Source organism: Haematobia irritans, chromosome 1 (genome assembly GCF_050003625.1).
Source record: "Haematobia irritans isolate KBUSLIRL chromosome 1, ASM5000362v1, whole genome shotgun sequence".
Classification (NCBI taxonomy): domain Eukaryota; kingdom Metazoa; phylum Arthropoda; class Insecta; order Diptera; family Muscidae; genus Haematobia; species Haematobia irritans.
In genome coordinates this window covers 107,188,599-107,214,876 of record NC_134397.1, presented here as the reverse complement: position 1 = coordinate 107,214,876, position 26,278 = coordinate 107,188,599, and the positions used below count along the sequence as shown (strand labels likewise).

General features: G+C 37.8%; 2 long non-coding RNA genes across 2 annotated transcripts in view; both read right to left on the bottom strand.

Moving 5' to 3' along the window:
- Nucleotides 1-26,278, bottom strand: part of LOC142241038 (uncharacterized) — a 360,681-nt gene that overhangs the window by 279,885 nt on the left and 54,518 nt on the right. The window lies entirely within an intron of this gene.
- LOC142241000 (uncharacterized) lies at nt 12,511-13,392 on the bottom strand. Its single transcript, XR_012723454.1, has 2 exons — nt 13,178-13,392; nt 12,511-13,107 (listed from the first exon to the last, which is right to left on the bottom strand). It is a non-coding gene; the product is annotated as an uncharacterized LOC142241000 (long non-coding RNA).

Sequence of the window (26,278 nt, the reverse complement as noted above, 5' to 3'; positions counted from 1 at the left end):
TAATTTACTTAAAATTTTGCACAAGAAGAACAATTAGTACTATAGTCAAGTGTGCCGAATTTTATTGAAATCGGTTCAGATTTAGATATAGCTCCCATATATACCTTTCGCCCGATATGGACTAATACGGTCCCAGAAGCCAGAGTTTTACGCCAATTTGGTTGAAATTTTGCACAGGGAGTAGAATTAGCATTGTAGCTATGCGTGCCAAATTTTGGTGAAATCGGTTCAGATTTAGATATAGCTCCAATATTTAGCTTTCGGCCGATTTACACTCATATGACCACAGAGGCCAATTTTTTGGTCCGATTTAGTTGAAATTTTGCACAGGGAGTAGAATTAGCATTGTAGGTATGCGTGCCAAATTTGCTTGAAATCGGTTCAGAGTTAGATAGCTGCCATATATAGCTTTCGCCCGATTTACACTCATATGACTACAGAGGCCAATTTTTAACTCCGATTTAGTTGAAATTTTGCACAGGGAGTAGAATTAGCATTGTTGCTATGCGTGCCAAATTTGAAATCGGTTCAGATTTAGATATAGCTCCCATATATATGTTTTTCTGATTTCGACAAAAATGGTCAAAATACCAACATTTTCCTTGTAAAATCGCCACTGCTTAGTCGAAAAGTTGTAAAAATGGCTCTAATTTTCCTAAACTTCTAATACATATATATCGAGCGATAAATCATATATAAACTTTTGCGAAGTTTAAACGTTTCCCATATTTTTTTACTAACATTGTGTTCCACCCTAGTGCATTAGCCGACTTAAATTTTGAGTCTATAGATTTTGTAGAAGTCTATCAAATTCTGTCCAGATCGAGTGTTATTTAAATGTATGTATTTGGGACAAACCTTTATATATAGCCCCCAACACATTTGACGGATTTGATATGGTATCGAAAATTTAGATCTACAAAGTGGTGCAGGGTATAATATAGTCGGCCCAGCCCTACTTTAGACTTTCCTTACTTGTTTTAACTTAAAGAAGTGGTCACTTTTTTCTGGGCGTATGTTCGTAACACCCAGAAGGAGACGAGATAGACACATGGTGTCTTTGGCAATAATGCTCAGGGTGGGTCCCTGAGTCGATATAACCATGTCCGTCTGTCCGTCCATCCGTCCGTCCATCCGTCTGTCTGTGAACACATTTTTGTGATCAAAGTCTAGGTCGCAATTTAAGTCCAATCGCCTTCAAACTTGGCACATGTGCCTTATTTGGGTCAGAATAAAACCCTATTGATTTTGGAAGAAATCGGTTCAGATTTAGATATAGCTCCCATATATATCTGTCGCCCGATATGCACTAATATGGACCCAGCAGCCAGAGTTTTATACCGATTTGCTTGAAATTTTGTACAAACATAACACTTAGCCGTATAGTCAAGTGTGCAGAATTTGATTGAAATCGGTTCAGATTTAGATATAGCTCCCATATATATCTTTCGCCCGATGTGGACTTATAGGGCCCCAGAAGCCAGAGTTTTACCCTAATTTGCTTAAAATTTTGCACAAGAAGAACAATTAGTAATATAGTCAAGTGTGCCAATTTTATTGAAATCGGTTCAGATTGAGATATCTCTCACATATATGTCTTTCGTCCGATATGAACTAATACGGTCCCAGGAGCCAGAGTTTTACCCCAATTTGGTTGAAATTTTGCACAAAGAGTAGAATTAGCATTGTAGCTATGCGTGCCAAATTTGGTTGAAATCGGTTCAGATTTAGATATATCTCCCATATATAGCTTTCGCCCGATTTACACTCATATGACCACAGAGGCCAATTTTTAACTCCGATTTAGTTGAAATTTTGCACAGGGAGTAGAATTAGCATTGTAGCTATGCGTACCAAATTTGGTTGAAATCGGTTCAGATTTAGATATAGCTCCCATATATATGTTTTTCTGATTTCGACAAAAATGGTCAAAATACCAACATTTTCCTTGTAAAATCGCCACTGCTTAGTCGAAAAGTTGTAAAAATGACTCTAATTTTCTAAACTTCTAATACATATATATCATAAATAAACTTTTGCGAAGTTTCCTTAAAATTGCTTCAGATTTAAATGTTTCCCATATTTATACCCTGCGCCACACTGTGGAACAGGGTATTATAAGTTAGTGCATATGTTTGTAACACCCAGAAGGAGTCGAGATAGACACATGGTGTCTTTGGCAATAATGCTCAGGGTGGATCCCTGAGTCGATATAACCATGTCCGTCTGTCCGTCCGTCCGTCCGTCCATCCGTCTGTCTGTGAACACATTTTTGTGATCAAAGTCTAGGTCGCAATTTAAGTCCAATCGCCTTCAAATTTGGCACATGTTCTTAATTTGGGTCAGAATAGAACCCTATTGATTTTGGAAGAAATCGGTTCAGATTTAGATATAACTCCCATATATATATCTTTCGCCCGATATGCACTAATATGGACCCAGCAGCCAGAGTTTTATATGGCCCCCAGAAGCAAGAGTTTTACCCTAATTTGCTTAAAAGTTTGCACAAGAAGAACAATTAGTACTATAGTCAAGTGTGCCAAATTTTATTGAAATCGGTTCAGATTTAGATATAGCTCAGGGTGGGTCGCTGAGTCGATATAATTATGTCCGTCTGTCCGTCCGTCCATCCGTCCGTTCGTCCGTCCGTCCGTCTGTCTGTGAACACATTTTTGTGATCAAAGTCTAGGTCGCAATTTAAGTCCAATCGCCTTCAAATTTGGCACATGTTCCTAATTTGGGTCAGAATAGAACCCTATTGATTTTGGGAGAAATCGGTTCAGATTTAGATATAGCTCCCATATATATCTTTCGCCCGATATGCACTAATATGGACCCAGCAACTAGAGTTTTATACCGATTTGCTTGAAATTTTGCACAAACATAACACTTAGTCGTATAGTCAAGTGCGCAGAATTTGATTGAAATCGGTTCAGATTTAGATATAGCTCCCATCTATATCTTTCGCCCGATATGGACTTATATGGCCCCCAGAAGCCAGAGTTTTACCCTAATTTGCTTAAAATTTTTCACAAGAAGAACAATTAGTACTATAGTCAAGTGTGCCAAATTTTATTGAAATCGGTTCAGATTTAGATATAGCTCCCATATATATCTTTCGCCCGATATGAACTAATACGGTCCCAGAAGCCAGAGTTTTACCCCAATTTGGTTGAAATTTTGCACAAAGAGTAGAATTAGCATTGTAGCTATGCGTGCCAAATTTGGTTGAAATCGGTTCAGATTTAGATATATCTCCCATGTATAGCTTTCGCCCGATTTACACTCATATGACCACAGAGGCCAATTTTTAACTCCGATTTAGTTGAAATTTTGCACAGGGAGTAGAATTAGCATTGTAGCTTTGCGTACCAAATTTCGGTGAAATCGGTTCAGATTTAGATATAGCTCAGGGTGGGTCCCTGAGTCGATATAGGTTAGGTTAGGTTAAAGTGGCAGCCCGATTAAGATTCAGGCTCACTTAGACTATTCAGTCCATTGTGATACCACATTAACTAAAAGTACCTATTACATATGGGCACTTCTAGTTTTAACCGCTGAACCTTCTTGATTATTTTTCTTTGTTGAACCAACCAGATTGTTCCAAAAACATTAGCAGACTGCTTAAGTTAACGTTTTCCAGATCCGCCAGTAATCTGAAGCTATATGCTCCTAAAAGTTGCTTGCGCTTTACACAAAATGCAGGACACTCACACAAGAGGTGTTTAATTGATTCTTTTTCCTCCGCATCATGACAGCTCATACAATAGTCATTATACTTCGCGCCAATAGTTTTTGCAAAATCGCCTATCAGGCAGCGACCCGTTATAGCAGATATCAGGAGTGATATCTGACGTCTCGAGACCATTAGCATATCTAGTGTGCGGTTTAAGTTGAAATGGGGCCATATTTGCTTGGTGTCGTTACAACCCTTGCAATTCTCCCATCGAACATTTGCCATCCTAACAGCCTTCTCACGCAGCATGAGCTTGCAGGTAGCTAGGGGCATACCAACAAATTCCAGTTCCCCTGGAATATGTAAGGTAGTCCCTAGCCTTGCCAACTCATCCGCTTCGCAGTTCCCCGGTATGTTCCTATGGCCAGGCACCCATATTAGGTGAATATTGTACTGCTCAGCCATCTCATTGAGAGATTTGCGGCAGTCGATGGCCGTTTTCGAGTTGAGGAACACAGAGTCCAAGGATTTTATTGCAGGTTGACTGTCTGTGTATATTTTAATGCCAATATTTGTTGGAACATTACTTCTCAGTCAATTCGCCACCTCTCTTATTGCTAATATTTCAGCCTGAAAAACACTACAGTGATTAGGTAATCTTTTCGCTATTCGAATTTCCAGATCTTTAGAATATACTCCGAACCCCACTTGTCCATTCAATTTGGAGCCATCAGTATAGAAATCTATATATCTTTTATTCCCCGGGGTCTGTGTACACCACGCCTCACTGTTGGGAATTAGAGTTTCAAACTTTTTGTCGAAAAGTGGTTTTGCCAGGGTATAATCCACTACGTTAGGCACATCTGGCATTATTTTGAGGACCGAACTATGACCGTACATTTTTTCCGACCACAGCGATAGCTCGCGCAACCGCACAGCCGTTGTTGCAGCTGACTGTTTGGCCAAAATGTCTAAAGGCAATAGATGTAGCATGACATTAAGGGAGTCTGTTCCTGTCTTACTAAATGCGCCTGAGATACATAAGCTCGCCATACGCTGAACTTTATCTAAACAAGTCGGTTTCTGAAGTGCCGGCCACCAGACTACAACACCATATAGCATTATAGGTCTAACTACTGCAGTGTATAGCCAATGCACAATTTTTGGTTTTAGTCCCCACTTTTTCCCTATTGCCTTTTTGCACGAGTACAAAGCTACCGTGGCTTTTCTCGCCCTCTCTTCAATATTAAGCCTAAAATTCAGCTTCCTGTCCAAAATAACGCCAAGGTATTTTGCACACTCACCAAAGGGAATTTCAGTACCCCCTAAGGAAATGGGCCTAACCGTGGGAGTTTTACGATCTTTGCAGTACATGACTAGTTCTGTCTTTGCTGGATTTACACCAAGACCATTATCTTTCGCCCATTTCTCAGTCATCCGGAGAGCTCTCTGTATAATATCTCTGATTGTGGATGGGAATTTTCCCCTGACTGCTAGCGCCACATCATCTGCGTATGCCACCACTTTTATCCTTTCTTTTTCTAGGGAAACCAGAAGGTTGTTTATAGCAACATTCCAAAGAAGAGGTGATAGAACTCCTCCTTGGGGAGTGCCTCTGTTCACATACCTTTGTATGTTTGCTTGCCCTAGTGTGGCTGAAATACGTCTCTTTATTAGAAGTTCGTCTAACAGCCTAAGTATACCTGGATCAACATTCAGAGTTGTCAGTCCATTTAATATCGAGCTCGGATGGACATTATTGAACGCCCCTTCGATGTCTAGAAACGCCACGATTGTGTATTCTTTGACAGATAGTGAGCTTTCAATAAAGCTGACTAGTTCATGCAATGCGGTCTCAGTAGACCTGCCCTTCGAGTATGCATGCTGTCGTTTCGAGAGCAAACTTGAATCCACGCTAGTTCTAAGATACATGTCTATCATCCTCTCCAGGGTCTTAAGTAGGAATGAGGATAAGCTGATTGGTCGGAAATCCTTCGCACTCGAGTGAGAGGCTTTTCCTGCTTTAGGTATGAAGACGACTTTTGTTTCCCTCCACTTTTCTGGAATATATGCTAAGTTTACACATCGTTTATATATCACCGTCAACCAGGGGATAACTCTTTCAGCCGCTGCCGGAGTAATTCCATCAGGTCCGGGGGATTTGAATGGTCCAAAGCTATTTAAAGCCCATTTTATTCTAGATTCCGACACAATTTCCTCGATAGGAAATGATCGCTGAGCCTCTGTTACACCGCCGGAACATGGTTCAACCGTCTGATTTCCAGGGAAGTGTGTGTCCAAAAGTACCTCCAACGTCTCCTCACTGGACGTTGTCCAATTTCCCTCCGATGTTTTAATGAAACCTGGAGCGGTGTTAGTGGATGCTAGTACCTTCCGTAGTCTGGAAGCCTCTGACGCATTCTCAATACTGCTACAGTAATCATCCCAAGAGTTTTGTTGAGACCTTCTCAGTTCTCGTTTATATTCTCTCAGATTCATCTTGTAAGTGTCCCAATCCTCCGGAGCTCTTGTGGACTTTGCTTTGTTAAAGAGCTTCCTGCAGGATTTCCTCATATTACTTAACTCCGTAGTCCACCATGGCGGCCGATTTTTTCCCCTTGGCTTTCCTCTAGGGCAAGCAGCTTTCAGTGAAATGTTGAAGGCCTTAGTAATCCGCTCCACTGCGTGTTCGATATCTTGCACAGTGCTCATATTTGTCTCCGGCATTTCCGGTATCATCGAATTGAACGATTCCCTATACCTATTCCAATCAGCTTTCCTAACATTTGGCGGAAATATGGTCTTTGAAGTACGAACAGCCAATCTGAAACTGATGTAGCGATGATCTGAGAAGCTATGTTCCCTCAAAACTTGCCACTCAGATATCTTATCATTCAGTTCCGGAGAGGTCAACGTTACGTCCAAAACCTCTTGTCTGTTCCTGGTGACGAAGGTTGGTGCATCTCCATTATTGCAAACTACCAGGTTAGTATGCAAAATAAACTCTATTAGCGACTCTCCCCTTGCATTAGTATCACTACTTCCCCAAATACTATGATGTGCATTTGCATCGCATCCCATAATGAGTTTTGTCTTTGTTTTTAGTGACTCCTCAACTAAGGTCTTAACGGCACAGGGTGGCATCTCCCTATCCTGTCCCATGTAGACCGAAGATACCCAATATTTGCATGTGGATATCTCTAGACTGGCTACGACAGTGTCTGCATTGCTCAATGAAGGAAGCAGAAACAAGTTTAGTTCGTTTTTAGCAATTATACATGCTCGATTTATATCGGTACCGGTATTATGCAAAAGTTTGAAACCCGGAGTGCTTAATTCACAGATCTTGTTCTTATATATGTATGGTTCTTGAATAAGAACTATATCTATGTCTCCTTTCATCAGGAGAACTTTTAAGGCAGCACAAGCGGCCTTACAATGGTGAAGATTTATCTGGAGGAACCGTAGAACCATCCAAATTTTCAACCACCGTCACATCAGCCGCTTCAATTGAGTCATCAAGGGCTTCCTCTTCACAGATCTCGGTGACTCTCGCAACAATCCGCGGTTCAGTTTTGGTGAGGCTTGAGCCTGTAGAAACTTCCCGCATATGATTTTCGCAATAGTCTCCAGGTTTTATGTCTCCTTCGGCTTCGCTAGGAAATTTTTCCACTGCTGACTCTACCGGAGGCTTGTCCATTTCGGAATCCTTTGGCTGATCGCTTTTGTATACCTTCATATGGATATCATGAAAGCCATAACTTACGCGTCCTTGGGTCTGGGCTAGATGTGGCAGCGACTCTATGTTTAATATAAACACCGCATGTCGTCTTGGTCCATCCACCTCATCCAAACGACCAACCTTCCAATCGGCGGTTGGAAGATCTGGGTTACATTCTTTTAGTCTCTCTAGTATTGACTCAGTATCAGGAGGGTTTGCCGGTATCCATGCATGTGCTCTAGGTTTAGCCGGTATGTCTTTTTTATCGACTAACTCCAAAGCGGCTCCTTCCCAAACTTCACCAATTAGCATCAATGCAGCTTTAAAGCAATCCATAGACCTCTGGTCTGCAAAAGCTATTAACTTATATCGTCCTTGATACCATCCAGCATCTTGCCGTCGAGGTCTTGGTCCGGGAAACTTTTTTCGCACCTCTGAGTAGACACCAGACATCGCGTTCTCAATTTCCCCCCATTTTTGCCTTGGAATCATACCGTCCAATGCTCCTTTATTAATAATAGCCATCACAAGGCTGTCTTTTGCAACTGAGGCAAACGATCTTTGATCCCGTTTAGAGGATGGCAGCTCATCCGGTGATCGTTCCCTTTTTCCAGCTTCAAGAATTCCTTGAGCCCATTTTAAGGAATCGCTTTGCTTAGCCGACAACGTGCTTGGGTCGACTGATCCTAATTTCTTTAGGATAAACAAAGCATTTCTTCGTTCCTTCAAATTTGGCACATGTTCCTAATTTGGGTCAGAATAGAACCCTATTGATTTTGGGAGAAATCGGTTCAGATTTAGATATAGCTCCCATACATATGTTTTTCTGATTTCGACAAAAATGCTCAAAGTACCAACATTTTCCTTGTTAAATCGCCACTGCTTAGTCGAAAAGTTGTAAAAATGACTCTAATTTTCCTAAACTTCTAATTCATATATATAGAGCGATAAATCATAAATAAACTTTTGCGAAGTTTCCTTAAAATTGCTTCAGATTTAAATGTTTCACATATTTTTTTTTACTAAAATTGTGTTCCACCCTAGTGCATTGGCCAACTTGTAAAAGTCTATCAAATTCTGTCCAAATATTGATATTTAAATGTATGTATTTGGGACAAACCTTTATATATAGCACTCAACACATTTGACGGATGTGATATGGTATCGAAAATTTAGATCTACAAAGTGGTGCAGGGTATAAGATAGTCGGCCCCGCCCGACTTTAGACTTTCCTTACTTGTTTTTTACTAAATTTGTGTTCCACCCTAGTGCATTGGCCAACTTGTAAAAGTCTATCAAATTCTGTCCAAATATTGATATTTAAATGTATGTATTTGGGACAAACCTTTATATATAGCATCCAACACATTTGACGGAAGTGATATGGTATCGAAAATTTAGATCTACAAAGTGGTGCAGGGTATAATATAGTCGGCCCCGCCCTACAAAAAAATTAGAAATTATAGTCGTAGACTATTATCGCTGATACCAAACACCATCAAGCAAACGCTGTATAGGCCACACTAAACCTCTGGACAAAATTTTCTTTTATGATAAAGGGTGATACGGTCAAAATTTGGTCAATATAAACTTGACGTATTTCTTTCAATTTTGCATTTGTGGTGGCTCCATTATTTTTATTATACTTATAATTATATTTTAAATATTAAATTTTAATTTTTATCAAGTAACCTTAGATTTGAATTTTCTTATTTGTGTTTGTATTCATGTAACTTTTTTATAATCAAACCAAACTAAATATTTTAACAAAGTAGTTTTAACATTACCTTTCTTGTCAAGTATGTAGTGCTAGCATAATATATTTCTGTTTTAATATTTGAATTTTGCAAGAGAATATCTAGTAGGCATTGCATTTTTGTTGCTTGCCTTAATTTTCCAATACATATTTTTTGAGTTAGTTAGAAAATATTTTTAGACGTGTTAAAAAGAAAAAATAAATCTACCATCTTTTTTTGTAAAATTTGTGTTTCAATTTTTGAATTACAAAATACCACGTCAATTGGTGACCCCGACAAACGATCGAATTATAAAAAGATGTTTCGTTCTCCAGTTCGATAGGAGAGAACGAAAACCGAGACAATCAAGAAGAACTGGTAGCGGGAATGTCTCCACCAATGGCTCAGGGAAATATATCGATGAATTCTATTTTGGACGACCCGATACCAACAGGAGCGGTTGAAATATCCCGTGTTTCTGTGAAAATTCCACCATTCTGGAGAAATAACCCTGCGATTTGGTTCAAGCAAGTTGAAAGTCAATTCATTACATCTGGAATAACATCGGATTCAACCAAATTTCATACAATTGTTGGAGCCGTTGATGCAAACGTTCTTTCTGAGGTAAGCGACTTAATATTAAATCCACCCGAAACGGAGATGTACGAAACCTTGAAGATAAGTATTCAAAACGGCTGAAGCGTCTGTTGCGTGAAATGGAACTGGGAGATAAGAAGCCCTCAACATTACTCCGTGAGATGATTTGTCTTGCCTCTGGGAAAGTCTCGGATGAACTCTTAAAATCTTTGTGGATGCAACGACTACCGAGGCAAACTCAAGCAATTTTATCGGTAAGCAGTGAATCTCTCAACAAATTGGCAGTGATGGCAGACAAGATTTCCGATACTTCTGAATCATGGGATGTAAATACAATATCATCTCGAATGGCACCGAAAATGACACAAATACAAGATTTGGAGGCCAAAATCGAAGAACTAACAAAGAAGATTGAACTCCTTTAGAATGTTGCTCCTATTTTGATATTGGAATTCACTCTTCAGTTGTCAAAATGCCGTCCAAGCAAGAAGAGCAGCGTATCACACATCGCGCATCGCGAAAATCCGAGCTACTCGCACGCAAAGCCTGCAAAATCGCTAAAAGTTGCCAAATCAACCGTTACAAATGTAACTAAGTGTTTGGAGAACGTTTATCGACAGCCAGGAAGTCTGGATCGGGGGGAAGTCGAAAACCGGAAGCCGCTGAGACGACAAAGAGAGTTGCCGGTAGTTTCAAGCGAAACCCTAACCTCTCTCTCCGAGATGCCGCAAATGATCTGGGTGTATCGTCTACAACCGTGCATCGAGCCAAAAAACGAGCCGGACTATCGATTTACAAGAAGGTAGTGACTCCAAATCGCGATGATAAACAAAATACGACGGCCAAAGCGCGATCCCGGAGGCTGTACACGACGATGCTGACGAAGTTTGACTGCGTGGTAATGGACGACGAAACCTACGTCAAAGCCGACTACAAGCAGCTTCCGGGACAGGAGTTTTATACGGCAAAAGGAAGGGGAAAGGTAGCAGATATTTTCAAGCACATAAAACTGTCAAAGTTCGCAAAGAAATATCTGGTTTGGCAAGCCATCTGTACCTGTGGCTTGAAAAGCAGTATTTTCATAGTTTCCGGGACTGTCAACCAAGAAATTTACGTGAAAGAGTTTTTGAATAAACGTCTGCTGCCTTTCCTGAAGAAACACGGTTGTTCCGTACTGTTTTGGCCGGATTTGGCATCTTGCCATTACGGTAAAAAGGCCATGGAGTGGTACGCCGCCAACAACGTGCAGGTGGTTCCCAAGGACAAGAACCCTCCCAACATGCCAGAGCTACGCCCAATTGAGAAATACTGGACTATTGTCAAGCGGAACCTAAAGAAGACCAAAAAAACTGCTAAGGACGAGCAGCAGTTCAAGGCAAACTGGCTTTCTGCGGCGAAGAAGGTGGACAAGGTGGCTGTACAAAATCTGAAGGCAGGTGTCAAGCGTGAGGCCCGGCAATTCGGATTTGGAAAAGCGAAAGCCTAACTGAATATTTTTCCTGAATTTTATACTAATTGAACTTGAAAAAGAAATTTAATTTGATTTTTTAAATAAACGATTTCACCGATTTACACGCGTTTTCCCTTGACCAAATTTTTACCGTATCACCCTTTAGCATTAATTCGCAGACAATTATTTTGGGCCCTGGTTCTGTCTATTGAGTTATAACTTCTTCCTGATAGGGATTTCTGGCTATCGATTGTGCTGCATTACTGTGAGAGCCAGTACAACCGAAAGCGCTAACGTAAACAGCTTTTCATAATTCACGTCAATCGTCGCGAAATGGTGGTTATCGTTCACTATGATGTGATGCCGATACAAAAATACAAGCAGTGAAGATATCGACACCGTTCCCGAGTCAACTACTACTAATAGTACTGAGCACTTATCTTGTGAGGCAGTCAGTCAATCCCACGAAGGTGTTGTCGATGGTTTCTTTATAGTACTTGCCCAAAGTAGGTGAGCAATGGCCATTAGCGTAGCTAGACAATTTTCCTAGGGGGGGCTATAGCCCCCCTAGCTGAAAATTTATAGACTGAACTTATAGGTTCAATTAATGTTTTATTTCATAAAAATGAATAACAATATAGGCATCAAAATAACTCGACAATTAATTTATAATAAAGCAACTAAAAGTAGTTCCACACTTTTCCCAGCAAAAAAAATTGGGAGTTGTTCTAATGTCACAACTTTAAAAGCACTTCCAAAAATGTCCTCACAAAGAAGTTAATTATTTTAACTGCACAGGAAGTTTTTTTACTTCATTTTTTCATATTTTAATGCGTAATTTTTTGTTTTCTTTTAAAAAGGTAAGAATAAATAAAATGGTACAAATTATCCAAATTTTGCCACAAAAATGCTAAATTCATTATAGAAATTTTTATAGAATTTTTGAAAATATTCGAGGGAAAACGTTTCAAACAAGCGTTAGAATGCATTAAAAATCATAAAAAATATAAAAATTAATTATTTGGGAAAATAAAACAAAATTTTTTAATTCACATTCAAAACACTGAATTTGGATCACAACTTAAGTGATGCAAATTCATTGCAACGGCTTTTGAAACGGTGGACATTCGTTCTATGACAATTTCATATTACATTCATCGCTTCTCCGCCAATTTTGCACCACTTCCGGACCCAAAAAGAAGATTTTCACTTCTTTTTGGCTATGCTTTTTTGAAGCATTATTAAGATATTAATTTATGAAAGAATAATATCAATTACTATTTTTTTAATTAAATTGACTAAACCAGACTAAACAAAATAATAAAGGAGCTTTAGTTATTCAACTAAATCAAAAGTTCAACCACAGATTTATTTTATAAATATCAGACTTCAAACATTGCCATCGGCAACTGCTACCACAACCAAAGTAATTCGATTGTGCATGAAAGTCTTTAGCGGAACTTTGTGCGGATGTATATACTTGTTTAATTTTTAGAAAAATGTAAAATCGTAAATAGGTTTTCAAATTCTGGGGGGGCTAAAATTTTTCTGGGGGGTCTAAGCCCACTCCCCAGAGGCGTTCCTACGCTTATGGCAATGGCAAAGTTGTCGGAACTATTCGAAGGCGCACCTCAAAATACTGATGGAAAAAATGCATATGTTCTCCTAAAGCACGACTTCGTCCTGGGCAATGGCCGGTAGAGTGTATGGTCTTACCCCAAAACAGAAAATTCTTCTTGGCACTGTGTGTGTCATGAGATTGTGGCCAGTACCAGATCTCGCACACTGGCCTACAGCAACAGCCGAAAAGCCAGAAGCAATCGCTCAAAGGCTGGTAATATTTTATCTTTGTACTCACGGCGCACAGGTGACAATTGTGGGAACCGCTTAGTCGACCGACACAACACGTGGCCAAGTGAATTATTGGCTGTTGGAACAAAAGAAGAAATCATTGTAAGCTGTGGGGTCTTTGCAATTTACCAAAATGTTTCACTCACCATTGGCCCCAAACCACTCGACGGAAAATATCAAATTGTTTCGGAACCTTGGGGTTCCTTGAGGTTGTCCAAAACGTGTGCAGGCACAGGTGCAGGAAGACGCGGCTCTGAATTTATTCTAGCTCCAATTCACTATGTGATATGCTCGAGTACTTTTGCAGAATGGCGCGAATGAGATTGCTGATGCAATTTTAAGGTAAACAAGTCAGAATACCAAGTAACCAGAGTTACCAAACATACAAAAATATGTAATCTACAGGGTCAAAGTAGAAAACGTTCATACGGCCGTAGTGATTGAAACAGGGTGACATAACATACGCTGACTGTAATACTATGTTCCCACCGACTCGTTTTCCTCATTCATTTTTCCAAAACATTTCACCGTTCACACCGGGTTGAGATGTTTTAGTTTGACAGTTACCATGGAAACTAGAAATTCACATTTACTCGAAATTCACATATATGCAACCTATGTCCAAATAATTACCGCGAGCGCAAAAGGAAAAAAAAATATGTTATTTTCACATGTCCATGTTCTTAAAAGCCTTTGTTTATTATTTTTTTTATGAAACTTATTTCAATATTTTGACCTATATTCTGAATAGGGTATGTTATTCGGGGTATATTCCAAATTAGGTGGGTTCACATTCTAAAATTGACGTGTTTTGTAGGAAACCTTGTGTGTTTGAACTTGTTTTTTAGTATGGCGAAAACGACTCGTTTTGAATGCTTATAAAGGGAAAACATTTCAAACCCCAAAACATGCTTGGTGAGAACACCGTATAAAGGATCACTATGAAAAAATATCAACTGAGATTTCAAACAGAACAAACATGTTACGATGTCTAACTCTATTAGTGGAGGCTTAAACCCCAAAAACTCTCTAAACATCTACAAAAGCTTAATTAGATCACAAATAGAATATGGCAGAACGTCAACAGCCAATTCTCCACAATACATATGCAACAAAATAGCAACCCTCCAAAATGAAATGCTTCCTCCGAAACACAGAGCAAAATTGCTAACGGCTAAGGAAATTATAAGAATCATGATGTCCAATAAGATGCTGTATGAGCTTGTCTGTGATAACCCTGTGGTTAACTCCAGCTACAGTAAGATATACTATGAATTTAAGGACATATTTGATAATATCCAACTTGTTTCAGGTTATACAAAAGAGGAAAAATTGGTAATAAGAACGAACATTCTCCCTTTCAAGAAACAAGACACCTGTGATGAAATTACTAAATCACTTTACAGTAAAGAATTTGCTGATTATAAGAGTTTGGGATTTGCAATTTTTGCCACAGATGCCTCTATTGCTGACATGTCAACAGGATGTGGTGTTTATAATGTCACACAAGGTCACAAATACTATTTTAAAATTAATTTCAAATCTTCGTCCACTTTTGGTGAACTTTGGTCATTACTAAAGGCGCTTGAAATTGCCATAGAAGATGGAATTAATAATTGTGTATTTTTTTCTGCACCCAAAGAAATTTGTTAGTAGGGACAGCAGAAAAGTCTGCTAAAACAGCAGAAAGTCTGCTGAAAAAGGGACAGCAGTCACTGTTTGCTGAAATAGCAAACATTTCCTGCTATTTTTGAAGCTCGATTACTCTAAAACATGTTTTATTTTGGCTAAAACAAATAAAAATGTCAACTTAGGAGCTATCCTAACATAATTAAAACAATATTTTATGAATATCTATAGTATGTGACCATAAATCTGAATATTTATCGAATTGAGTCATAACAGCAAACAAAATGTTTGCTGATCATATTTAGGAGCTTGTAAGTATATTATGGTGCAAAAATATACCAAAAACTACTTTTGGTTCTTAAATATGCTTTGGGGAAAATTTATAACCTAAAGATTTTATAAATTGTTGTTCATTTGGCCCTGAAGTACAAAAATATAACAGCAGACATCGACTGCTGTTTTTAGCTGACTTTTTTCTATGAGTGTGACAGCCTTGCGGCATGTAAGGCACTGATCAGTGCCAATAGTGACAATTAATTTGTATCATCCTTTCATAAACGTCTACAAGAGCCAAATATTAACATCTGTCACATTGTTTGGACGCCTTGCCATAGGGGCATTGAGTTTAACGAATAGGCTGATCAGATTGCAAAAGTAGCAGCTGATATAGGAGCTCCCCTTAAGGTCAAATTAACACCGAAAGAAGCAATCTCTTGAATAAATAATATTTTAAAGAAGAACTGGAATGATGAATTTGTTGATATTAATTGACGTCACTTTGGACAAATTATTAAAACCGCCTTGGAAAACCCCTGGTTTGAGAAGTTTAACTTCAATCCCAGGGAAACAAAACTTCTAAATAGATTAATTTTTGGTCATACATATTACAAAGTATTTCTAGAATAAATGAACTTTGTGGAATCGTCGTTCTGCGATAACTGCTTTACTCCGGAGGATGCGCAGCATATACTTAAATATCCATTATATGATGATGTTAGAATCAATTATAGTAACCCTGCCAGCATTTCAAAGTTTCATTTCATCCTCATCGCTACCACGACTCGTAAATGTCACCACAACCATCGCGAACTGTGATGGGGGAAGCATATCAAAAAGTACAAAATGTACATGAAAGTATTTTGCCATCACTACTGTTAGAAGAGCCATTTTATTTTTTGTGAAACGCCAAGCGCAACCAGCTTGTTATATTTTATTTAAATAAACACGAAAATAAAGGTCTGAAAACATAGATATTACGCTTAAAATTGTGAAAGGTATATGGTGAACAATTTTCGACTTTCCAAATAGAATAAAGTTATCGTTTTTCAAATATTTTTCCAGGCACGCTGTCTCCATCGAAAATAAACAAACTGGCTGATAGACGCTGCAATATGTAACTTGCTACTTAAAACTCAACATCATTCTTTTATTAATGCAAACAATTATGTTAAATGTGATGAGATAAACCGAAAAATGTTATATTTATAAGAAATTATAAATGTTTAATCGAATCAATAAACATCTACACAATCGTGTTTTACTTGACCACAATGATTCTTCTACAATTACCTTAAAATGCACTTTTTCTGATAGTTTGCAGGGGTTCTTATTGGCGTCCTTCGAAATTGATCTAAATAGGCACCTAATAATTGCACTGATGAGAAACTTTTTCGTAGTAACTTGGCATGGTACAACTTCTCAATAGTGACGGCGCTTTTCCGACGAGTTTTTGATGTCGTATATGATTGTTTTCGACGTAGTGGGGATTCTCAGAAGCGCCCCCAAATTCAAAAAATTTTGGCAGGGAATCTATGCTCAAACAAAAACCTAATTGAATTATTGGCATCCAAAGATAAAGGTGTTTATAAGTCAATAATCGAATTTTGACTGAAGTCAAAGCTCTCATATGAAATCCAACTGGGCACTCGTTTTACACTTATATTTAGACAACTTTTTCTCTTTTATTTCTTTTTATCAACTTCTACAACCCTATCCTCGACTTTTCCCCTTGTTCCATCCTTTCAAATAGCTCTTGCTGATTCGACGTTATTCAACTACCTGCTGTTACATTATATACAAAACTTCAAAGCTGTTATATCAACACGTCGTTATGCTTCATGGACCCCTGCAGTAGAGGCTAATTCTTTTCAACCTACGATCTACACACACCTCAAGATACTCCTTGTGGTACTCGTTTTGGAAGAACACAAAGTTTACATCACATCTCTTATGGTATACAGATAACACCGCTATCATTTCACCAAAGCTCAAAAAAATTGTTTAAATAAAATCGATAATGAAGTGCTAAAAACATAGTTATTTCGTTTAAATTGGTAAAATGTATATTGATGAACAATTTTTGACTTTCCAAATGGAATAAAGTGATTGTTTTTCAGATACACGCTGCCTCCATCGAGAATAAAAACACTGGCTGATAGACGCTGCAACATGTAACTTGCCACTTGTAAATCAACATCATTCCATTATTAATGAAAAAATTGTATTTATAGAAATTTATAAATGTTTAATCAAATTAATAAACATCTAAACAATCGTGTTTTACTTGACCACAATTATTCTCTTACAACTATCTTAAAATTCACTTTTTCTGATTGTTTGAAGGGGCTCTTATTGGCGTCGTTCTAAATTTATTAAAAAAGACACCTAATAATTGCACTCATGCGATACTTTTTTGTAGTAACTTGGCGTGGTACAACTTCTCAATATTGACGGCGATTTTCCGACGAGTTTTGGATGTCGTATACGATTGTTTTCGACGTGGTGGGCATTCTCAGAAGCGCCGTCAAATTCAAAAAATGTTGGCAGGGAACTAACTTTTAGTTAGTTAAAAAAACTTTAAGCAATTGACTACACCCAAAAAAATTTGTTAGTACACCCAGAAAAAAGTAACCCCTTCTTTAAGTTAAAACGAACTCATTGTGAAGAAAGTTGAACTTCGTATAGCGCCAAAGACATTTTTATTTTTTTGAACGATGTGATTTTCGTTGAAATTAGGTAGAATGCATTCCATATATTAGTTATCATTTTCCTATATTTATGTACCACTATACTACAGAATGAAAAAATTTAACTGAATTGAATTCATATATGGAATGATTTTCATTCATTTGCACAAATCTTACATATTTGTGGTAAACCTTTTACTTCAAAATTAGAACTGCTTACCTTAGTTTTTAAATACAATTTTATAAATTGCCTATATAATTTTTTTCTTCAACAAAATACATGTATTATTAATATATTAAATATATTTATTAAGAATCAGAATTTAAGAATTTTTTTCTTGTACATTTCACTTCACAAATAACAAATATTTTATATATTTTATTTGTTGTTATATTATTTTTTAACCATCTCTCCGTATACCATAAAAACGCGATTCCACCTAAAAAAACAACCCACCCGCAAACATATCGATTACATCGATGACAGGTATCGATTAGAGGTGTGCGCGTGACTGAAATTTCACTCACACTCACGCACGTTCACGAACCAAAATATTTATTCACGCACGATACGTGTGGTAGCCAATCCCACTCACGCACATTCACGAAATGGAAACCAGTACTCACGCACGCTCACGCACGAACTACTTTTTAAGACTCACAATCACGCACGATTCACGACAATTCACGTGATTCACGACAAATTCATGGGACTCACGATATTTTCCAAACGGAAATCAGCAAAGGTAACAAAATTCAAAAATATAATATAGTTCGAGAGCTAAATTAATTTCAGTTTACATACGAGTATGAATTAAATATTGATTTTTTTTCGTGAGCGTGATTTTGCAGAAATTTTATTCACGCACACTCACGAACCGATTTTATTTCTCACGCACGCTCACGCACGACATATTCATTTTAGTCCCATTCACTCACATTCACGAGAGTTCCTTCAAATTTTGTTCACGACTCACGTAATTTCGTGTCACGCGCACACCTCTAGTATCGATTGCAGGTAGATAAAATAAATATAGGAAAATTTCCTATATTCTAACAAGTGTGTTCCCTTAAGGGCCGGTATGCACCTCTAACGAAATTTTCGGTAGCCAAAATTTATTTAAGTCTACAACAAAAAAACAGGGCTGTGTACACACATTTTAAAGCAGCTAATCGCTTTTAAAAATTGTTAATATATGTTCCAAATATTCTTCAAATATTCCTCAAATAATTGTTTATTATTTATTATTTAATAAATTAAATGTTTGCTGCCAAAATATGCTTTTGACAACCCTGTTATTTTCATTAGAGGTGCATACCAGCTTACGAAATTGAACGCTACCGAAAATTTCGTTAGCATAAATAGCAATGCATTTCTTATGGGAATGAAATTTTTCGCTAGAGGTGCATACCGGCCTTAAGTTTTGAAAGGATTGGATACTTCATAGTATGAATGAACTAAAATATAAGCTTTCTATAATAAAGGAAGTCAGAATTATCATTTTATAAGAAAATTGACTAAATTTGAGGTTTTAGTTCGGATTTTGTTTATTTTTACGAATGCTTTGTCATCAGTGAATAAAATTTTCTTGTTCAATAGTAAATTCTTATAGCAAGCGAAGAAAACAGTGTTAGTAAAATTCCATGCCTTATTCTAGATAATGAAATATTCCTAACTGCTTTCAGTTTCGGATTTTTTTACTGAAACAAGTATATTTTATTATTTTACACAAAAGTTTAACTTAATGGAAATAAAATGGCTAAACTAAATTGATGAATATTTTTTCCTTTGGTTTCGAAGGCACTATTTTCTGGGTGTAGGGACAGAAGAAAGTCTGCTGAAAAAGGGACAGCAGTCACTGTTTCCTGAAATAGCAAACATTTCCTGCTATTTTTTAAGCTCGATTACACTAAAACATGTTTTATTTTGGCTAAAACAAATAATCATCTATCCTAACATAATTAACACAATATTTTATGAATATCTATAGTATTTGACCAAAAATCTGAATATTTATGGAATTGGGGCATAAAAGCAAACAAAATGTTTGCTGATCGTATTTAGGAGCTTGTAAGTATGTTACAGTGCAAAAATATACCAAAAACTACTATTGGTTCTTAAATATGCTTTGGGGAAAATTTTATAACCTAAACATTTTATAAATTGTTGTTCATTAGGCCCTGAAATACAAAAATATAACAGCAGACATCGACTGCTATTTTTAGCAGACTTTTTTCTAGGACATCGCCATGTTTAAAATAGTTAGTTGAGTCTATATAAAATCAATCCAAATGTCAAACTCTATTCCTTGAGAAATAGCTAGCTTTTTTAAGTAATTTAAATTTACCCCATAAACACAGGATGACCCTTTTTCAAATGCAACAACTTTTCAGTTTGAGGGTAAATATAATTTTCAACATAAATTCAACTTGACTTGAAACAGCTCATCTTCAATAAATCTCGAACCTAATTCAATATATAATTGCCAGAAATTTCTTCTTTAAGCCTCTAGATATAAATACAAATCGACTTAGACACGTCCTGTATTCTTAATACAATAAAAAAAGCTAGCTTGCCGTAACAAGTATTTGTGTTTGTTGGTATATGAAGCCTGCAATTTTTATGGAAACTTTTGTAATATTCCTTTTTTATAAATCGGTGCGATACTTACCTGAAGGCAACTTCTTTTCTGTGGGATAAACTTTATTCAATGTATTGCGGACTATTATCAAGTAAATGCTGTTCCCCGTTTTGCAAATTTTGTAGCGTCATACCATACCATATATATATATATATATATATATATATATATATATATATATATATATATATATATATATATATATATATATATATATATATATATATATATATTGTTGCAACAACAACCGGTATGCACCTCTAGCGAAATTTTCGGTAGCAAAAATGTATTTAAGTCTACAACAAAAAAACAGGGTTGTGTACACAAATTTTAAACCAGCTAATCTGTGACATCTGCCCATTTTCAATTGTTCAATTTGTTACTTTTTCTGTGTTCTCGCTTTTTTTTTATTTATTGCCAGTTAAGGAAAAGTGTTTATTTTTCCATTGAACGATAAGTCGCATGGTGTCAGCTGTTGTGTGGCGGCGTAGACATGTTAAGCCTCCGGACTCCTGAAAGGTGAGCTTTGGAAGGGGGAGCTTGGGCCATTCAAACATGTGCCCATGGCTGAACAAGAAGGTTAAATCATGGCCCCATATGATTACAATTTTTTTATTTCGACAAAATTTTAAGATGTCAAAATCATATGTTTATGGTGATTGCAGCTCTCCAAATGACACTGCATAGCAAATGCATCTCAAACAAACTCGCGCATTCATAGCTGGAGAATTGTTCAAAGATTATTTGAGTATCTTGATAACATATTCCAGACCCAAAATACCAAGCACATCAGTTTTTAAACTGCATCATAAACTGGTTTTGTTAATAGATGGCGAAGATCCATTTGACTGACTTTCATTCTTAACTTTGGTGGGTATTATAGTCTTATCTGTCTCATATCGGCGTTCCTCGGATGAATTATCCACTTCACAATCACTCATAGGTGACGCAATTAAATTTGAACCTTTATTTTTCTCTGGATTTGAATTATTTTTTCAGGACAATTGAAAGAATAAATAATTGCCACTTTTACCAATGCCATACGATTCTTTTATCAGCTGATTTTGACTTCTTAAAATTGTAAACAACATATTGAAATTTGTTGTTTTTGTTATCGTGATTCAACCTCCTTATTCAGCCATGCATGTGCCATTCATAAACGCGCCTTTGAGTATCGACATCTCATTTTAATAGATCGTGTTGGAAAAAAGTAAATTGAGTTTTCATATTCATTTTTTTGTATGGAAAAGCGTTTTGAATATTTTTTATAAGATAAAGGTAAATATAGCATAGTTATTTATTAAATAATTTAGAAAAATAAATTGACTAGATTTTTGACATTCCACGGGGAATGTAACAACCATAAATGTAAAGAGATCGTATTGGAAATTTTTACACAAATTAGATCAATGGCGATACTAATGATTAGTGAAAATGAACTAATTTTGTGTCTATTTGACTATTAATAGGAAATGTGGTATAAATGATACAAATATATTAACAAAATTGATTAATACTCCACGTTTTTTTTTGTATATGAAAATGTTTTGATCGATAGTGCAATATATAAGTGCCATTGCATCGATTTAGTGATATACACGTGGCAAATTGTTTGAAGTATATACCCAGATACATATATTTTTTATGGGGTTTCAAAAATTAAAATGTGTGAAATCCGATAAAAATTATATAGAATTTTGGTAAAAATATAATTTCACTACGATCTCAGCATTTAATGGTTGTATTTCCATCACTTTGTCTTAGATTGGTAATTCTTTTATTTTACTCAAATAGGAGAAAAGAATAGAAAGCTACGCCATCTTCACACCAGCATATACCCCACGTGTTAGAGTAACGACAACACGTGGAGACATACTTCAGGATTAGGTGGCGGGCAAGATGCGCGAAAGCTCCACTACTAAATTGAGCTTGAATTTAACAGAAGCTTTTTGGCACATGCAAGTTTTATGATAAGTGCTGTTAAATTGTGTGGAGGAAAAACAAGGTAAAAAAATAACATAGTTTAAAAAAAATAACATAGTTTAAGGCTGAATAAAGGATCTTATTTCAACCGTCGAACGGAACGGACGTGTTTTTTAATAGCGGATAAAATCATCGTAATAAGTACCTACTACGAATTTCAAGTGTGGTGGGATATTAGGCCACCATGCAGATAAATTCAAAGACATCCACTGGGTTGCTAACTTCAGGGCCCAGTGGACGAGTATCGACTGGATCATTCGACCCAAGCACGTTGTCGGCTAAACAAAGCGATTCCTTAAAATGGGCTCAAGGAATTCTTGAGGCTGGAAAAAGGGAACGATCACCGGATGAGCTGCCATCCTCCAAAAGGGATCAACGATCGTTTGCCTCAGTTGCTAAAGACAGCCTTATGATGGCTATCATTAATAAAGGAGCATTGGACGGTATGGTTCCAAAGCAAAAATGGGGGGAAATTGAGAATGCTTTGTCTGGCGTCTACTCACAGGTGCTGGAAAAGTTTCCCGGCCCAGATCCTCGACACCAAGAGGCTGGTTGGTATCAAGGACGATTTAAGCTAGTCGCATTTGAGGACCAGAGGTCTATAGAATGTTTTAAAGCTGCTCTGATACTAATTGGTGAAGTTTGGGAAGGAGCTGCTCTAGAGTTAGTCGAGAAGAAAGACATACCGGCTAGACCAAGAGCACATGCGTGGATACCTGCAAACCCTCCTGACCCTGAATCTATTTTAAATAGACTGAAACAATGCAATCCAGATCTTCCAACAGCTGATTGGAAGGTTGGCCGTTTGGATGAAGTGGATGGGCCAAGACGGCATGCAGTGTTTATATTGAACACTCAGTCTTTGCCACATCTAGCAAAGTCCCAGGGCCGTGTATGTTATGGCTTTCATTATATCCAAATGAAGGTGTATAAAAACGATCAGCTAAAGGATTCAGAAATGGACAAGCCTCTGTCTGAATCAGAAGTAAGCGGATCCTCTTGCGAAGTCGAGGGGGATACCATATGCGTGAGGAGGCTTCTACTGCCTCAGAACTCACCAAAGTTGAACCTATGGTTATTGCGAGAGTCACCGAAATCTCTGAAGAGGACATTCTTGATGACTCGATTGAAGCGGCTGATGTGACGGTGGTTGAAAATTTGGATGGTTGGCTGCATGTGCTGTCTTAAAAGTTGTCCTGATGAAAGGGGACATAGATATAGTTCTTATTCAAGAACCATATGTTTATAAAAACAAAATATGTGAATTAAGTACTCCGGGGTTCAAACTATTGCAGTATACTGGTAATGATGTAAATCGAGCCTCTATAATTGCTAAAAACGAGCTCAACTTGTTTCTGCTTCCTTCAATGTGCAATACAGACACTGTCGTTGCCAGTTTAGAAATAGCCAAATGCAAATATTGGGTATCTTCGGTCTACATGGGACATGACAGGGAGATGCCTCCATATGCCGTTAAGACCTTAGTGGAGGAGTCACGGAAAACAAAGACGAAACTCATTATGGGATGCGATGCGAATGCACATCATAGTATATGGGGAAGTACTGATACTAATGCAAGGGGAGAGTCGCTAATAGAGTTTATTTTGCGTACTAATCTGGTAGTTTGCAACAAGGGAGATGTCCCAACCTTTGTCACTAAAAACAGGCAAGAGGTTTTGGACATCACCTTGGCCTCGCAAGAACTGAATGAAATGATATCTGAGTGGCAGGTTTTAAGTGAACACAGCTTCTCAGATCATCGCTACATCAGTTTCAAATTTGATGTTCATATCACCAAGATCATATTTCCGCCAAATGTTAGGAAAGCTGACTGGAATAGGTATAGGGAATCGTTCAATATGATGATACCGGAAATAACAGAGACAAATATGAGAAATGTGCAAGATATCGAACACGCAGTGGAGCGGATTACTAAGGCCTTCAACATCTCACTGAAAGCTGCATGCCCTAGAGGAAAGCCAAGGGGGAAACATCGACCACCATGGTGGTCTACGGAATTAAGTAATATGAGAAAATCCTGCAGGAAGCTCTTTAACAAGGCAAAGTCCACCAGAGCTTCTGAGGACTGGGACGCTTACAAGAAGAATCTGAGAGGATACAAGCGAGAACTGAGAAAGGCTCAGCATAACTCTTGGAATGCTTACTGCAGCAGTATTGAGAATACGTCCGAGGCTTCCAGACTACGGAAGGTTCTAGCATCCACCAACTCCGCTCCAGGTTTCATTAAAACATCGGAGGGCAATTGGACAACGTCCAGTGAGGAGACGCTGGAGGTACTATTGGACACACATTTTCCTGGAAATCAGACGGTTGAACCATGTACTGGCGGTGCCACAGTTGCTCAGCGGTCGTTTCCTGTCGAGGAAATTGTATCGGAAACTAGAATAAGATGGGCGCTAAATAGCTTTGGACCATTCAAATCCCCTGGACCTGATGGAATTACTCCGGCGGAGTTACAAGCTGTAACTGACAAAATTATCCCCTGGTTGTCGGTGATATATAAAGGATGTATCAACTTATCATATATCCCAGGAAAGTGGAGGGAAACAAAAGTCGTCTTCATACCTAAAGCGGGAAAAGCCTCTCACTCGAGGGCGAAGGATTTCCGACCAATCAGCTTATCCTCATTCCTACTTAAGACTCTGGAGAGGATGATAGATATTTATCTTAGAACTAGCATCGATTCAAGTTTGTTCTCGAAACGACAGCATGCATACTCGAAGGGCAGGTCTACTGAGACCGCACTACATGAACTAGTCAGCTTTATTGAAAGCTCACTATCTGTCAAAGAATACACAATCGTGGCGTTTCTAGACATCGAAGGGGCGTTCAATAATGTCCATCCGAGCTCGATATTAAATGGACTGACAACTCTGAATGTTGATCCATGTATACTCAGGCTGTTAGACGAACTGCTAATGAAGAGACGTATTTCAGCCACACTAGGACAAGCAAACATACAAAAGTATGTGAACAGAGGCACTCCCCAAGGAGGAGTTCTATCACCTCTTCTTTGGAATGTTGCTATAAATAGCCTTCTGGCTACTCTAGAAAAAGAAAGGATAAAAGTGGTGGCATACGCAGATGATGTAGCTCTGGCAGTCAGGGAAAAATTCCCATCCACAATCAGAGATATTATTCAGAGGGCCCTCCGGATGACTGAAAAATGGGCGAAAGACAATGGTCTTGGGGTAAAGCCCGCAAAGACAGAATTAGTCATGTACTGCAAAGATCGCAAAACTCCCACGGTTAGGCCTATTTCCTTAGGGGGTATTGAAATTCCCTTTGGTGATTGTGCAAAATACCTTGGCGTTATTTTGGACAGGAAGCTGAACTTTAAGCTTAATATTGAAGAAAGGGCGAGGAAGGCAACTGTAGCTTTGTACTCGTGCAAAAAGGCAATAGGAAAAAAGTGGGGACTAAAACCAAAAATTGTGCATTGGCTATACACGGCAGTGGTTAGACCTATAATCATAGACCAATTAAATATAAGACATCTCAAATGAATTCACAGAGCTGTAGTTTGTCTGCACACCGTAGAGGGCTCTTTTTCGTCTGCAATTGAGTGATTTTTTAATTTGGCTTTATTTTTGTTTTCTTTCCTTTGTTCTCTTGATGAAACACAAAATATTGTAAAAGCTTATAAAATTTGATCCATTCACACCTTTTTTGTAATGCAAATTGGCTGCTATGTACGGTAATTCTTGTTTTCCAAAAATAAATTGAGTCACTTGACTGCGCAATTGAGTGTAATGACTGCGCTCTGCAAATAAACAAAACCATGGTGAATTCACTTGAGATGTCTATACATTCCTTGGTCTATGCTATAATGCTATATGGTGTTGTAGTCTGGTGGCCGGCACTTCAGAAACCGACTGGTTTAGATAAAGTTCAGCGTATGGCGTGTTTGTGTATTTCAGGCGCATTCAGCAAGACGGGAACAAATTCCCTTAATGTCATGCTGCATCTATTGCCTTTAGACATTTTGGACCATAGACCAAGGAAT